The sequence below is a fragment of the Thalia democratica genome, chromosome 2 (assembly GCF_965202585.1).
Source record: "Thalia democratica chromosome 2, ktThaDemo2.hap1.1, whole genome shotgun sequence".
Taxonomy (NCBI): Eukaryota; Metazoa; Chordata; class Thaliacea; order Salpida; family Salpidae; genus Thalia; species Thalia democratica.
This window is the reverse complement of record NC_139166.1, coordinates 18,555,656-18,571,928: the sequence shown is the minus strand read 5'-3', so window position 1 is coordinate 18,571,928 and position 16,273 is coordinate 18,555,656. Positions and strand designations below refer to the sequence as shown.

The 16,273-nt window shown below is 24.4% G+C and overlaps 8 non-coding genes across 8 annotated transcripts; 4 read left to right on the top strand and 4 right to left on the bottom strand.

The window, feature by feature from the left end:
• The first annotated feature begins 717 nt into the window (after nt 1-717).
• Nucleotides 718-791, top strand: Trnai-aau (transfer RNA isoleucine (anticodon AAU)). The gene has a single exon. It is a non-coding gene; the product is annotated as a tRNA-Ile (tRNA).
• A 704-nt stretch (nt 792-1,495) lies between these two features.
• On the top strand, nt 1,496-1,567 carry Trnat-cgu (transfer RNA threonine (anticodon CGU)). Its single transcript has one exon. It is a non-coding gene; the product is annotated as a tRNA-Thr (tRNA).
• Nucleotides 1,568-3,319: 1,752 nt separating this feature from the next.
• On the bottom strand, nt 3,320-3,391 carry Trnah-gug (transfer RNA histidin (anticodon GUG)). Its single transcript has one exon. It is a non-coding gene; the product is annotated as a tRNA-His (tRNA).
• Nucleotides 3,392-3,398: 7 nt separating this feature from the next.
• On the bottom strand, nt 3,399-3,470 carry Trnam-cau (transfer RNA methionine (anticodon CAU)). The gene has a single exon. It is a non-coding gene; the product is annotated as a tRNA-Met (tRNA).
• A 2,120-nt stretch (nt 3,471-5,590) lies between these two features.
• Nucleotides 5,591-5,662, bottom strand: Trnat-cgu (transfer RNA threonine (anticodon CGU)). The gene has a single exon. It is a non-coding gene; the product is annotated as a tRNA-Thr (tRNA).
• A 704-nt stretch (nt 5,663-6,366) lies between these two features.
• Nucleotides 6,367-6,440, bottom strand: Trnai-aau (transfer RNA isoleucine (anticodon AAU)). The gene has a single exon. It is a non-coding gene; the product is annotated as a tRNA-Ile (tRNA).
• Nucleotides 6,441-8,081: 1,641 nt separating this feature from the next.
• Trnak-uuu (transfer RNA lysine (anticodon UUU)) lies at nt 8,082-8,154 on the top strand. Its single transcript has one exon. It is a non-coding gene; the product is annotated as a tRNA-Lys (tRNA).
• Nucleotides 8,155-8,529: 375 nt separating this feature from the next.
• On the top strand, nt 8,530-8,611 carry Trnas-cga (transfer RNA serine (anticodon CGA)). The gene has a single exon. It is a non-coding gene; the product is annotated as a tRNA-Ser (tRNA).
• The last annotated feature ends 7,662 nt before the right edge of the window (nt 8,612-16,273 follow it).

The window sequence follows — 16,273 nt, the reverse complement described above, 5'->3', positions numbered from 1 at the left end:
GAATATTTATTTATTTGAGCAGCACTTTTTTAAAACTCTTCTAAATACTTCTGAAGTTTTTCATGGATATGACTTATGAGCAGGCTTGAGCTGTTTATATTTTATCAAGTTTAAAGTTGACTGTTTAAATTAAACAACTTTATCATAATCTAAATTTTTTTTTTCTTAAGTAATCTGTTTTTACTTTTCAGTTTAATTTAATGTTTAAATTTATCTATTCAGCAAAATATTTGCAGCTTTGAGTATATGTAACATATTATATTTGTTAGATATAGAAATACAACAAATACTTATAAATGTTTATATATATTTTTTATCCTTAATACTGTTTAAATGCACTTTAAAAACTCTAAATAAAACATTACGTCGATGCTTAACAGAAATAACATTTTGATCAACTTCTGCATATTTGCAAATTTTAAGTAAACTTAAGATTTTATTATTAACTTCAATAAAAGTGAAAGTAAAACTTAATAACTTGTGAAAATAAGTATAACAATTGTTTATAAAACATTCTTATTTAAACTTCATACAACTAGAAAAACTTATTTTATTAAAAGTAATAGAGAAACATAGTAATTAAAACATTAAAACACAACAAAAAATGATAAGGATTTAATGTGTTTTCCTCAAAGACGTAGTCGCGCAGTGTTGATGATGACGTAACAATCAAAACTTCCAGCTTTATAAACTGAAAATTTGCTAGTGTTGATGTGTGGCCGGTTAGCTCAGTTGGTTAGAGCGTCGTGCTAATAACGCGAATGTCGCGGGTTCGATCCCCGTACTGGCCACATTACATCCTCGTTAATATAGTGGTGAGTATTCCCGCCTGTCACGCGGGCGACCGGGGTTCGATTCCCCGACGGGGAGCATTTTTATTTTGCTAAGTTTAGTTAACATTAATCATGACGTAACTGTCATAGATTTTGTGTAAGTAAATTAATTAACACTAATATAATCTATACGGACATTTATAAATAGAACAAATTTAATAAAAACTTGTTTTGAAGTTCAACCAATGTAGTTTTTCTTATTAACTATTCTAGAATAAAACTTTTATAGTTTTTTCAGCTATGTTTAAGTTATTTCGTACATCTTATTTTTACACATGTATATCTTTGCTACAGTTTGAAAAAATAACAAATTTACTATATGCTTTTAACATGTAACTATTAGTTTAATAAGAAAATAAACTTAATTTATTTTAAAAGAATAACATTAAGCTTTCTGAATTTATAAAAGTTAAGTTTACTTACGTATTTATAAAAACAAATGGTTTTTTTTGTTATAGAATAGTTAATAAGAAAAACTTCTTTGGTTGAAGTTCAAAACAAGTTTTTATTAAATTTGTTCTATTTATAAATGTCTCTATAGATTAATGTTAATTAATTTACTTACTTAAAAATCTTGGAATAGCGGTTTGCTTATTAGGTGTTTACTCAGCTTGTCTTGTGCATGTGAGGTTTATAAACGCAATAAACTAAATCCATCGCAAGCCGCTATAGCTCAGTGGTAGAGCACTGCTCTCGTAAAGCAGGGGTCGGGAGTTCAAACCTCTCTGGTGGCACTTTTTTAAATTAAACCAGGATGACATTTATAACTATTAAAAATGAAATTATTTTCATTCTTAACTAGTTTCATAATACTGTAATTCTTTTCGTTTTTTGAAATTAAAGACTTTTTACCTTGGTGTTTTAACTGTTTTTGGCTTTAAATGTACTATTTATTAAGTATAATTTATTTAAAAAGTTTTGATTTAAATGTTTAAAAAATAGTTATGTAGATGTGTTTAAGGAGTATATTATTAAAACTAAACCTGGTATCATTCAAACTTTAGTTCACTACTTTGAAGACTATAACTTATTTTAAGTATTTAGTCAAAGTAATCATTCTTATGACTAAAAGGTTGTAGTTATCACATTTACAAACAAAGTCTTTTCAGTGTAAATAAACGTTATCATAAAATACAAGCAGAAAGTTAATTCATATAAGTAAGTTTATAAACGCTACATGTTGTAATTTTTGCAATCCTTGTTGGTTCAGTGGTGGATCTCTTTCAGCCACGCGGGAGGCCCGGGTTCGATTCCCGTTTAATACAGTTTTGCTTGTTGTTTTTAAATTTAAATAGGATATAAGTAAAATTCTTATAGTTTATTTACAACAAAGCTTTCAATTTACCAAAAAAATATTTAATTTAAAGTTATTGATTGCTTAAAGTAATATTAAAATATAAGTCTGAACTGTTTTACAAAAATTTGTTTTTACTTATTATAGTGGGATAATAATTTAGAGTGTTAGGCTATAAAAAATAAAAGAACTTCCAAAAAGAATGGTTCTTTCATTTTTTACAGTAATTTTCCGTTAGCAAAAATTTAAGAAAAGTGTAATTTGTAATATTCTTGTTGCTACGCAAGAACAGAAATTGAAACTTGTAATATTCTTGCTTAGCAACAAGAATAATACAAGTCACAATTTCTGTTTTATACTCTAAATTTGTTTTACACAATAGTAGTGTTTAAAACTATTTTGTATAGTTTACATTATTAAATTAGTTGTTTAGCTTAAACTTTCATATTGAAATCCTTAGTATCTTTAAACTATGATATATTGGTTAGTGTGTTGAAAAACTGCTATCTATAATACAATTGGTAAAAAAGTAATAATTATTAAGCATTAGAGCAAAGTAAGACTTGAATCACCATTTTAAGTTTATATATTCAAAATACAGTAATCGATAACGCGCTGATCTTAGAATTCAGAAGTTCTGGGTTCGAACCCTGGCAGAGATGCATCTTTTAAGTAATAATAATTTTTATTAGTTGTAACTTATACCTATATGTTCTACTTTAGACGAAAAACATCATTATATACTTTTAAAGAATGATTTTAAAGAATAATTAATTCAAACTAAACATTATAAATATAAAAATTATTATTAGCATTAAAATATACTAGCTTACAGTACTAAACGAATTATCAAACTACAGAGCAATGTAATTAAGTATTTGATAATACTTATTTATGTTATTTATGAAAAAGCGTTTTAAAGATACAAAAATATTTTCTATAACAAAACATGTTTAAGCAAATATAATATAAGGAGTTAAAGTGAAGCAGAGTTTTAATCTAAAACTATATTTTAAGACAAGAGCTTTTTATTACTTATAAAACTATAATAAATTGAAATCTTTTGACTAAGTCTCATAACTTTGTAAATGAATATAATTATTATAATTTTTTCTTATGTTGACCGAATTCATCATATATATTTTCGTGAAAACTAATATTAATAAATTTTTATACTGCAATAATAAAAAAGTGCTGTAACCAGGATTCGAACCTGGGTTGTCACGGCCACAACGTGAAGTACTAACCACTATACGATTACAGCAGGAAGGTAGCAGAGGATGGTTTCGATCCATCGACCTCTGGGTTATGGGCCCAGCACGCTTCCGCTGCGCCACTCTGCTGTTTGTAACTGCTGCATATAGCGTATGTATACTTGAAAATTTGCTCTAAGCTTAATGCTTACCTATATACTTTTGTTGATGCAATTAAACCTACTTAAAATTAACTTCCTTACTATTTCAATTTTAATTTAAACTTATGTTGTAAAACTGTTTGTGCTTAAAGTTTTTGTTTGCTATAAAACATTTCAAATTTTATATTTATTATTTTTATGGTAAAATTCAAAATAACTTAATTTACAATATGTTATGACCAAAAGCTATTTTAGTTTCAATATTTATCAGTTTCCTAAACTAAAACTTGTTGATTTTTAACTATCTAATATCATACATCTATATATTTGTTTTATTTAATTTTTGTTTTTTACACTTTGAAAATAGCTAGAAAAATCTTTCAGCTTACGTTATACAAAAAAATTTTAATCTTAAATAAAACTTTAACTTTTTTTAATGAAACTGACAAGTTTTTCTAATTTTAAACAGCAGTAAACGGCATAAAAATGAATGTTGTTACTAAATGATAAATAAGCTTTTAACTTTGCTAAGCAACTGAACTAATTCAAGTGTTGTAAACTTTTTGTTAGTTTTAATTCATACAAATAAATGTTTTCATGTATATGTTATATTAAGTACTGATTACAAAGTACTATTAAAGATTAGAAAATTTATAATTATGTGCTTAAAAAAAAGATAATTACAATTTTTATACCAAAATTGAGTTTAAAATTTTAGCTTTATCTTATTAGCCTAATACACATTTAAACTTGTAACTTCAGTAAACTAAATTAACTTTTTTCTGATAAGTTTTGAAAACAACATTAGCTTTTTGTCAGTTAATTTACTTAATTACTAAAATAATTTGGAACTATCTATAACTTTAGTAACAAATTTATAACTTTAAACACTAACCACTAAAGCTTATTTCTAGTTTGTATATTTTTAAATATCTCTTCAACGTTAAAAATGATTTGATTAATAAGTTAAGGCTTTCTAAATCTAAACCATAAAAAACTATATTGAAAAGTTTTAGGCCTAAAACAAAATCTTTATATAATGGAGTAAAATAATAATACTAAAGTTTTAAATAAGTATTTGAAATATTTTGAAGCTGTAATCACTAATTAAAAAAACATAAAGTAGTAATCATTTGAAATAGTCCATTAAAATCAAAAACAAAAATGAGTCGACCGGGAGTCGAACCCGGAACTAGTACTTGGAAGGCACCAATGCTAACCGTTACACCATCTGGTGAATAAAAACTTTATAAACGCAAGCGTAACTATTAGTAAACTGAACATGCAAACTACACTTTTCTTAAATTTTTGCTAACGGAAAATTACTGTAAAAAATGAAAGAACCATTCTTTTTGGAAGTTCTTTTATTTTTTATAGCCTAATACTCTAAATTATTACCCCACTATAATAAGTAAAAACAAATTTTTGTAAAACAGTTCAGACTTATATTTTAATATTACTTTAAGCAATCAATAACTTTAAATTAAATATTTTTTTGGTAAATTGAAAGCTTTGTTGTAAATAAACTATAAGAATTTTACTTATATCCTATTTAAATTTAAAAACAACAAGCAAAACTGTAATAAACGGGAATCGAACCCGGGCCTCCCGCGTGGCTGAAAGAGATCCACCACTGAACCAACAAGGATTGCAAAAATTACAACATGTAGCGTTTATAAACTTACTTATATGAATTAACTTTCTGCTTGTATTTTATGATAACGTTTATTTACACTGAAAAGACTTTGTTTGTAAATGTGATAACTACAACCTTTTAGTCATAAGAATGATTACTTTGACTAAATACTTAAAATAAGTTATAGTCTTCAAAGTAGTGAACTAAAGTTTGAATGATACCAGGTTTAGTTTTAATAATATACTCCTTAAACACATCTACATAACTATTTTTTAAACATTTAAATCAAAACTTTTTAAATAAATTATACTTAATAAATAGTACATTTAAAGCCAAAAACAGTTAAAACACCAAGGTAAAAAGTCTTTAATTTCAAAAAACGAAAAGATTTACAGTATTATGAAACTAGTTAAGAATGAAAATAATTTCATTTTTAATAGTTATAAATGTCATCCTGGTTTAATTTAAAAATGTGCCACCAGAGAGGTTTGAACTCCCGACCCCTGCTTTACGAGAGCAGTGCTCTACCACTGAGCTATAGCGGCTTGCAATGGATTTAGTTTATTGCGTTTATAAACCTCACATGCACAAGACAAGCTGAGTAAACACCTAATAAGCAAACCGCTATTCCAAGATTTTTAAGTAAGTAAATTAATTAACATTAATCTATAGAGACATTTATAAATAGAACAAATTTAATAAAAACTTGTTTTGAACTTCAACCAAAGAAGTTTTTCTTATTAACTATTCTATAACAAAAAAAACCATTTGTTTTTATGAATACGTAAGTAAACTTAACTTTTATAAATTCAGAAAGCTTAATGTTATTCTTTTAAAATAAATTAAGTTTATTTTCTTATTAAACTAATAGTTACATGTCAAAAGCATATAGTAAATTTGTTATTTTTTCAAACTGTAGCAAAGATATACATGTGTAAAAATAAGATGTACGAAATAACTTAAACATAGCTGAAAAAACTATAAAAGTTTTATTCTAGAATAGTTAATAAGAAAAACTACATTGGTTGAACTTCAAAACAAGTTTTTATTAAATTTGTTCTATTTATAAATGTCTGTATAGATTATATTAGTGTTAATTAATTTACTTACACAAAATCTATGACAGTTACGTCATGATTAATGTTAACTAAACTTAGCAAAATAAAAATGCTCCCCGTCGGGGAATCGAACCCCGGTCGCCCGCGTGACAGGCGGGAATACTCACCACTATATTAACGAGGATGTAATGTGGCCAGTACGGGGATCGAACCCGCGACATTCGCGTTATTAGCACGACGCTCTAACCAACTGAGCTAACCGGCCACACATCAACACTAGCAAATTTTCAGTTTATAAAGCTGGAAGTTTTGATTGTTACGTCATCATCAACACTGCGCGACTACGTCTTTGAGGAAAACACATTAAATCCTTATCATTTTTTGTTGTGTTTTAATGTTTTAATTACTATGTTTCTCTATTACTTTTAATAAAATAAGTTTTTCTAGTTGTATGAAGTTTAAATAAGAATGTTTTATAAACAATTGTTATACTTATTTTCACAAGTTATTAAGTTTTACTTTCACTTTTATTGAAGTTAATAATAAAATCTTAAGTTTACTTAAAATTTGCAAATATGCAGAAGTTGATCAAAATGTTATTTCTGTTAAGCATCGACGTAATGTTTTATTTAGAGTTTTTAAAGTGCATTTAAACAGTATTAAGGATAAAAAATATATATAAACATTTATAAGTATTTGTTGTATTTCTATATCTAACAAATATAATATGTTACATATACTCAAAGCTGCAAATATTTTGCTGAATAGATAAATTTAAACATTAAATTAAACTGAAAAGTAAAAACAGATTACTTAAGAAAAAAAAAATTTAGATTATGATAAAGTTGTTTAATTTAAACAGTCAACTTTAAACTTGATAAAATATAAACAGCTCAAGCCTGCTCATAAGTCATATCCATGAAAAACTTCAGAAGTATTTAGAAGAGTTTTAAAAAAGTGCTGCTCAAATAAATAAATATTCTATAAAATATAAACTCAACAAGGAATCTAATTTAAAAAACTTCAGCAATTACTGATTACTTAGGTAAATTGAGCTCATGAAAAAAAAAAAATTGAAAGTATAAACTTTAAGTAGGATATTTTCAATTACTATCTTTATCACAGAAAAATAACATTGTACTTTTCCAACCAACAAAATTATTTTATCTAATATGATAGAATTTTTTAAAGCATAAATTAAATATCATTTCACTAAGGCTTTAATGGACATTTACGCAGTAGTGTCAATAATAATTTTTTGTAAGCATTCATAAAATTAAACTATATTTTATATAACGAGTAGCTTAGTAATTATATTATAAAACTGCGAAACTGTCTAATATTTTAAAATATGATTTAATTAATATAACTATTAAAAAACTTACTTTCTGATTGCTTAATTAGTCAAAGTAAAATACTTTAAAAAATTTTTGATTTTAATCATCAATTAAGTGCTAAAAAAACTAGTAATTATAAAACTGGAAAATATTTTGTGCTAAAAGTGTTATTTTTCTTTTTTATTTAATATTTTTACTTGAAGAGTAAAAATATTTTTACATTTGAATAGATAAATAACCCATTGCATAATTTTTAAATAATTGTTAAGAAGTGAATTCTAATAGATTTGAACATAACTTATATAAATGAAAATATAAAGATATTTATCAAAATCGTACTATTGATAGAAGGTAATAGTAGTAGTTTTTTACAATTCCTAATTCAAAGATTACAAACAATGTTGTAATAACAGTAATTTGTAACAGCTTAAATACTAAAAGATAAATCTGAAGTGTTTTTTCTATTGTTGCAACACTAGTTTCAATAACTACGTCACAAAATTTGAATTATTACGTCACAATGTATGACGGTTTTATTTTAATATGCTACAATTTCGATATCGGCGTGAGCCTGGCTAGCTCAGTCGGTAGAGCGTTGGACTTTTAATCCAACGGTCAGGGGTTCAAGTCCCCTGTCAGGCTCCTATTTGTACAAATTTTTAGGAAATTGTTTAATTTAACATCTTTATTTTAATAAAATAGTTATGTTTGCCTATGCATTGTTTATTTTAAAAATTAATCATTTTTCTTCTACTTACGAAGAATATATTTTGTTGAATATATTTACGAGTAAATTAATATTGTAACAATTTTATTTGTTGTAGGATATAAGAACTAGATAACAAAACTAAAACATAACTAAATAACATTTAAATAACAAATTTTTGAAAAGCTTAGTTTTTTGTAACCATAAACTATATATATTTAAAAAACTATTTACTTGGCTTCTTAATATGATTTGTTTTGTATTGATAACTATTTAAGTATATAAACTATAAAAGTATACTACAAATGTGAGCTGCGATGGCCGAGTGGTTAAGGCGTTGGACTCGAAATCCAATGGGCATTGCCCGCGCAGGTTCAAATCCTGCTCGCAGCGTTTTATTTTATTCTGGAATAGCTGTAGTATATGTAAATTATTTAATTATAAAAGTCACGTTTTTAATTGATAAAACATGTACAGAATTTTACATTATTACTTTTAGTATTTTAAAGTAAGATGATTTTTCACTTAACTTATATACAAACTTGCGTCTAAAAAACATTTCAAAAATTTTTTAGATACAGTTTTTAAAGTCACGGCGACCTACAAAAATTTTTTTCTACAACTTTTGGTTTTTTCTTTTAAATATATAATATAATTTATAAAAACTACCGGTTTAAACAAATAAACTGCTTAGTGTTTATTAAAACAATCGGCTTTAAGGTAATTTAATGTTTTAAAGTTGTACGTAAAGTACGTAACCAAAGTGTTGTTTATTCAAAGGTTTAATAAATTCTGAATATATTCTATTTAAAACTAAACTTTAAGTTTTTGAGTATTCTAATATCTTTAACTTTATTTCTAACAAAAAACTAAACAATTCAAAAAATCATTAAACTAAAATAAAAAACTATTAATATTTACAGTTGTTGTAGTCTAAATGTTGTAAGATTTTAGAGAATAAAAAAAAATATTTTTCCAAAGTTTTATTGGTTAATGGTGAATCAACCGGAAGTTGTTATGTAGTGACTAGAAAGCACTGATGCTAACCGTTACACCATCGACGCTTGTGAAAGGAAGTTACAACTCGAGCATATAAAGTTAATTTTATGCTTTATATCGGTATGTATTTCACTAACAATATTTTTAATATAAAGAAATACTTAAAGAAAAAAACGTAATAAACACTTTTCAAAGTTTGCGATAACAAAACGTAATTTCTTCAATTTTTTCTTAATATACGTGCGTTTTGTGGTTATTTAAAACAATTAAAATCAGTAACATTTTATATACTTACAGTACTACGTTTTTACAATAACATCAGAATAACATCTACTAAAATTTAATACAATTAACTGATATTTATTTAAATTATTGTTCTTTAAGTTTCGGCTTACCACCGGCTGTAAATAAATTTTATTCAAAAAAATTTAAGCATAAACCGTAGTCGAGTATAATACTTCATTGATCATAAATAAAGTAAATATTAAATTAATTCATTACAACTAGCATATTTTAGCCAGGTATTAATGTTTTTAATATATTTATCTCAATTTTGTTGTTATAATTTATCTTATTTGTTTTCATTACGTAAAAACAAACTTTTTATTTCTTTCTTAACTTTATGTTTTTTTTTTCTAAAGGATTTTAAAATTATTTTTGAACATTTTTTTATTTAAATTTTTCAGTTGATAAAGTGTTTTAACTTTGAAATATACAATTAAGTTTTCAATGTTCACAAATTATAAAACATTGTACAAACTTATTTTGAGTTCAAACAAATCTAAAACAAAAAAAAAATGTTTTAAAGCTAAGTTCTGCTAAACTATGCTTCAAACAATTATTCTTAATAGGAACATCTCAGACATACTGCAAGTAAGCACTCGTTAAACTTTTAAATTCAAATACCTTTAAAGTTAATTTTAATTTATAATTGCAAGTTGTCGTATTGTTGCATGAGTTTTATAAAGATTTTATTTCAACGACTTATTAAAAGACTTTAAATAATGTAGAAAAAACTGAAAGTACTAGTACAGAAAAATCATTTTGAAATTGCAGAAAATAAAAACCTATGCCCACTCAAAAACAAATGCGTCCCATAAAACGTAGTTTATGAAGCTTTGGTTACCACAAAATCAGAAATAAATCAATACGTAGGAAGTACTGGGGGCAATTTTGACCCGTTCGGCACTATTTTAACTTGTACAAGCAAATATTAAACAAAGAAGGTATTTAAATTCAACATTTCAAATTAACAGAGCTATAAGATTTTATATGCCTAAGTTATAACTACGTCACGATACAATAGTTGAATTGTAAACAGTTGAAGCAATAATTAAGTCTAGTTTTTTAGTTACAAGAATTGTTTTTTTTGTGTTGTTCATAAATTTTATAAGCATGCTATCTATAATTACATTTTTTTGTTTAAGTTTTTGAACTGTTATACTATCAAGTAGCTTACATTCTTCTCAACTTAACATAAACTATCCAGGAAATATTGTGATTTTCCGAAGTTTATAACTCGATGCTGTAAGTTTTATTTTGTTTCTTTTATTTTTACACATAAAGGAAAGTTTTAATCAAAGTTTAGCCTAATGTCTTCTACTTCTTACATGTTGATATAAAAAAAAATTACAGATTTTATTCGACAGATGATCTCGTTTGATTTAGTTCAAACAAGTGAAACATTACTAAAATTAAAAATGTTGAATTGAAGTTATTTAGCTTGCTTAGTACAGTGCTTATTCACTTATACGGACGCTCACTTATCCGGACAGTTACGGTCAGAAAAAAGTAAAAAAAAATTTAAGTAGTAAACACAAAAATCGTTTATAAAGTTTCACAATATTTTATATTCCATGAGTTTTCTGCTGAAAAACGTGGAAAAACTATAAAACAAATGTCTATTATTTCTTATTTTAGTAAAACTTCCAATAAAAACTAGTTTGTTAGGAGTGATATGTTTCCGTTAAAGTCAAAGTTTCTCCCTTTCTTTCTGTCTGTTTTTTTCTTTGTTAATTTATTTTTTTTCAATTAAAGAGATAGATTTACTTTTTTTTTTTAAAGATAAACTTAATTTATATTTTCTCTTAAACAAAAATTTATCTTTTTTTAAATTAATAGTTAGGGTAGGTGGAATTAAAAATGATGAATTTTACTTGTTTGACCCTCAAAAAGCGTATATAGCTGCAGAGGGTTAGTAAGTCTGATGTTTTTCTACCTTTGGAAAAATTAATTAACCTAAAGTTTAGCTTTTATTATTTATCATTTTATTATATATTATTCACAATTACTATGTATTTGCTTTTACCATAACACTTTTAATATGCATTGCATTGTATGCAACAGTTATATTATTGTTTTAATTTTGGTTTTGGTTTTTTGTACGTACCCGGAATTTCGGTTATCCGGACATGTTTACAGAAAAATCTTCTCTCAACGTGTCCAGATAAGTGAATAAGCACTGTATCTAATTATCGCGTTTATATAGGCAAAACTTTGTAGCCTGTCGGCCCGTTGTAGGTTAAATAACAAATAGTTAGGGCAAAATGTAAAAAAACTATTTCTTACCAAATGTAGACAACCGTAAATTTAATTAGCAAAAGTAATTTATTTATACTCTATTTATTTTTAAACTTTTTCTGTTATTTAAACTACATTGAATTTAATAATGTATAACTACGCTTAACTATTTGTAAAATAACTGAAATTATTTATTTATCTATGATTATAACATTTTTTTTTTATTTTCATACGTATTCAACCATATTTAAATATCCATACGTATATGGTGTTTTCAATTATTTTTATGTTAATTAAAATCACTACTATAACTTTAAATGACAGTCATAAGAAAACGAGCTTAAATTTTATAGTTTAGTTTTAGAAACGTCCTTATAGCAAGTTAAAAATACAAAACACGTTATGATGCGTAAAATAGGAAAAAACTTAAAAACTTTCTAAACTAAACATAAAAACTATTAGATTTTTAAACTATGAACTTATAAAGTAATTCTGAAACAGTTAATTAAATAAGTAATATGTATAAGGCTTTTAAGCCAAATCTTTTTTTAGTACAAAACTTATAGTCATGGAAAAAACACAATTTTAAAAATTACTAATTATAAATACTGGATGTTAGGTTCGAACCCACGTGGAAACTAACACCTTAACCACTCCCATAACCGATTTGTTGTTATGAGGCTGAATATTCAATTACTATACTACATTATATGTAGCTTTTATTAATTATAACAAGCTGATTTAAATTGATAAAACTGTTTTATTTTTTGGCGAACTATACAAGCATAAAAAAATATTTTTTGATAAATAAATACTAATCACTGGTTAATTTGTTTTTTTTTCAAAACTTTAATTAAAACATTAATGCTTAGTTTTTTAATATTCGAAAAACTTAATGATTTGCTTTGCATTTAAAAATAAAACAAAAGTTGTTTAAATTTCAAAAAAAAATTGGAGAGCCAATAAAAAGTTTTATATAACAATTTAATAAAACCTTTTTAACATATATACGATGTTTAAATAAATTTAATTTATATAGGATTATAGTAATTTGTATAACAAAATCAAGTTGCAAGTAAGTTTTAGTTTATATATGTTTGGTGCTAACCTAACACAAGTCTATTTTATCAAAATATACTTAATCTTCATGAGTGACTTTATTTTCAAAATAGGATTTACGTATAAATTCAATTTCAAATAATACGCTTTCCTAGTTAAAATTAACGTTTGATTACTATACGCTTAAAGTGGAAACTTTGTAATACTCTTTAACTTAAAAAGTAACTTTTTTACATTTTAAGTGTCTTATATAACCAACTTAAACTTATAATAATTAAAATTTTAAACTTACTTGTGTTCACGTTTTTAGTAATGTTCTCAAGTTTAAGTAAATAATTTATCAATTTCAAACTTGCTTATACTTGTAAGTAGCACATGTTTTAAAACTTGTTTGAAACTTAAGATATACTGAAGATAGCCCAAACTACACATTTTTGGTCTTTATTAAAGTTATTTTTCAGTACAAACTCTTAATAATAGTTTGAAAACATACTTTTATGTTTAATACTTTTTATTATAATTAGGTAGATTAAATTATTTTGTTACTTTCATCAAAAGTAAAAAAAAAATTTTTGCAACCTAAATACAAAAACGTACGATTGTGGAAGTTGTAATTAGTGTTATATTATATATTTCAAACAACCTATACGTATTTTTCATTTACTTGAATACTTATAAGCTTAACTTTAGAACTTAATAAAAAACAAAAACAATTTAAGGAAATTCATAAAAAGATAATATCCAGTAAGTATATAGTTCCAATTAATAAATATTTGGTCAAAATAGATTTAAGACGGTAAAAAACTCAAGACAAATTTAAGTTTTCAGGTTTTTAAATATATTTTATTACAAAATTTTAAATTACTCAGTTTAACCGTAAAACAGATTTTCAAACTGTGATGCTGCAATAAAAAGTATTAAAATGACAAACTCTGCAAAAATCGACAAAATATTAGTAAAAATATAGTTAAATTTTTATTTAAAAATTGTATAATATGAAATTTTCATAGTTATTACTCAACTGTTTTAAAGATGAGCAATTACAATGTTTCACCGCAAAGCGATTTTTTAAAATTGTAGATCGTACTCAAAAATAATTCTATTATTTAAGTTAGAGTTCAATTAGAATTCAATATTAAATTTTTATTTGAACTATTTGATTTTACAACACTGTATAGATATCATTTTAAAAATCAATTAAATTAGTTTTAATGCAGATTTTACTACTAAAATAAAAACAATCCGTCTTTTGTATATGTTATAGGTTTATAAATTTATAATCTATTTTCTAACAACTTTTAACAATTTAACTATCAAACAGTACTTAAAACACTTTATTTTATTTTTGTTAATCCTTGTTTTTTTGACTTATATAATTAGGTTTATTTTATATTGTATACGTGTAGTATTTGTTAAAAATTTTTTAGTAACTTTTTATAAATGAAATTTGAATAAATTTAACGTTTAATTAAGTATTTTGGTATGCTAATTTATCTAATTTCATAAATTTTAAGTACACAAAATTATATAAAGTGTGAATAAATATTTGTAGTTTATAAATGAAATGTTTTATGCAGTTAAAAAACCAATTTCTAATGTTTTATATAAATAAAATTTTCAATATCGGGGAACGAACCCGAGCCGCTTAGATGAAGGCCAGATACTCAACCAATCAACCATTTAGGACTGTAATAACAGAAGTTATTTTGCATTAATAAAGGTTTAAGTGAGCATTATTACGTAATAATTATAACACGTTTATGTAACTTAATTTTGTGTAACTTTAAAACTTGAAACTTTAGTGCTATATCTATATATTTCAAATCATTTGGTGCTGTTAAGTTTTTAGACATATTTAGATTCTTGTAAGTAATCTGACATAAATAAAAATAAGTTAATGACAACAAATGACCATTCAATTGACCATAAGATTTTATCGAAGATAAAGCTAAAAGCAAATATTACATACTTAAACGCTACAACAAAGTTAAATGTATTTAAAGCACTTTATCATATATATGTATGTAAATATTTTTAGTAAACTAAGATAATAGTTTTTGTGCTTTAAAACAAATTAAGTTAAAAAGTAGTCATAATTTTTGTTTGTTTTATAAAAAAAATTATAAAACGTTTATACTATATGTTTATTGTATCATTCTTAAAAGGGTGAAATCATTTTATTTGTAATTTTAGAAGATCGTAAAACAACTCTATACTTTTCTTTAATTTGAAGTTCTTTTTAATTATATCAATTAAGTATATAGTATAAAATATAGATAGTTTGATGACTAATATAACTTTCACTAAACACTTAATTTATTTCTTTATAAGCTTAAATTTTAATACTTATTATAATTGCGAGATTTTCAGTGCTTAGTTTTTTTACTTAATTTTCATAAATTTCGTTTTTGTACAAACTTATAAATTACAATTATATTCGAATAGGATATGATTAAGTTATAGCTTTACAAATTAAATTACTTTACTTGTACAATTTAGTTTTAAAGTTTTTTATAAATGAGCCTCTAACTATCAAAACTCTAACTTACTTTTAGTAAAATTGTTTAAGTGGTAAAATATTATATGTACTAATTAAAAACAACTGTTATACGGCTGTTTTGTTGTTGGAATTTTTTTGAAAACCAAAAAAAAAAAACAGTCCTTTATTAAAGATTAAATGAAAAAGTTCTCCGTACACATATGTGAAATGAATCGTATTAATAATTTTTTTTTAAATAAAAAACTTAAGAAAAATTAGATTTTTAGATATTAAATTTTTAATACATTTTATTTTGGTAGTTTATTTTGTTTAGTAAAAAATCTCTTACGGTGTGTTTAGATTTAATATGGAGCAGTACTAAAAAAGTATTTTTTTAATTTATAGTCATAAGACTATTTTTAAATATAATTAACTTCTAGGAAATTTAAGTAGTCAAAATAAAAGTAGTTGTATTAACCTAAATCTAAAAAGTGCAAAACACATAAAAATAATGAAATACTTTAAAACCATAAGTTATAATTATTTTCACTTGATGTACATGCCTTATTATCAGATATTATAAACAAAACTTTTAAAATTTATAGAATTTATGTTTAAGTAGTACTGCTAACAGGTTAAACTCTGCTGAATAACAATTAACGCAGTTTTATAAACGCAATGTACTGTTAACAATCACAAATTTCGATAGCTCAATTGGTAGAGCGGTGGACTGTAGCTTGATGATAGAAATTCATAGGTGCTGGTTCGACACCGGCTCGAAGGAATAATTTTTAATATTATCTGTTAGTTGTGACAAATTTTACTATTTTTTTTAGTCATAGTGTACAAAATATAGTTTTTTAGGTTTAAATTATAAGCATACCATATTACTACAGTAAAAAATTTAAACCTCTTACTTAGAAGTTAATTTCGAATGTAACAAATTAAATTTTTAATTGCATGAAAGATTGACTTAATAAAAAGATATATCATTAAGT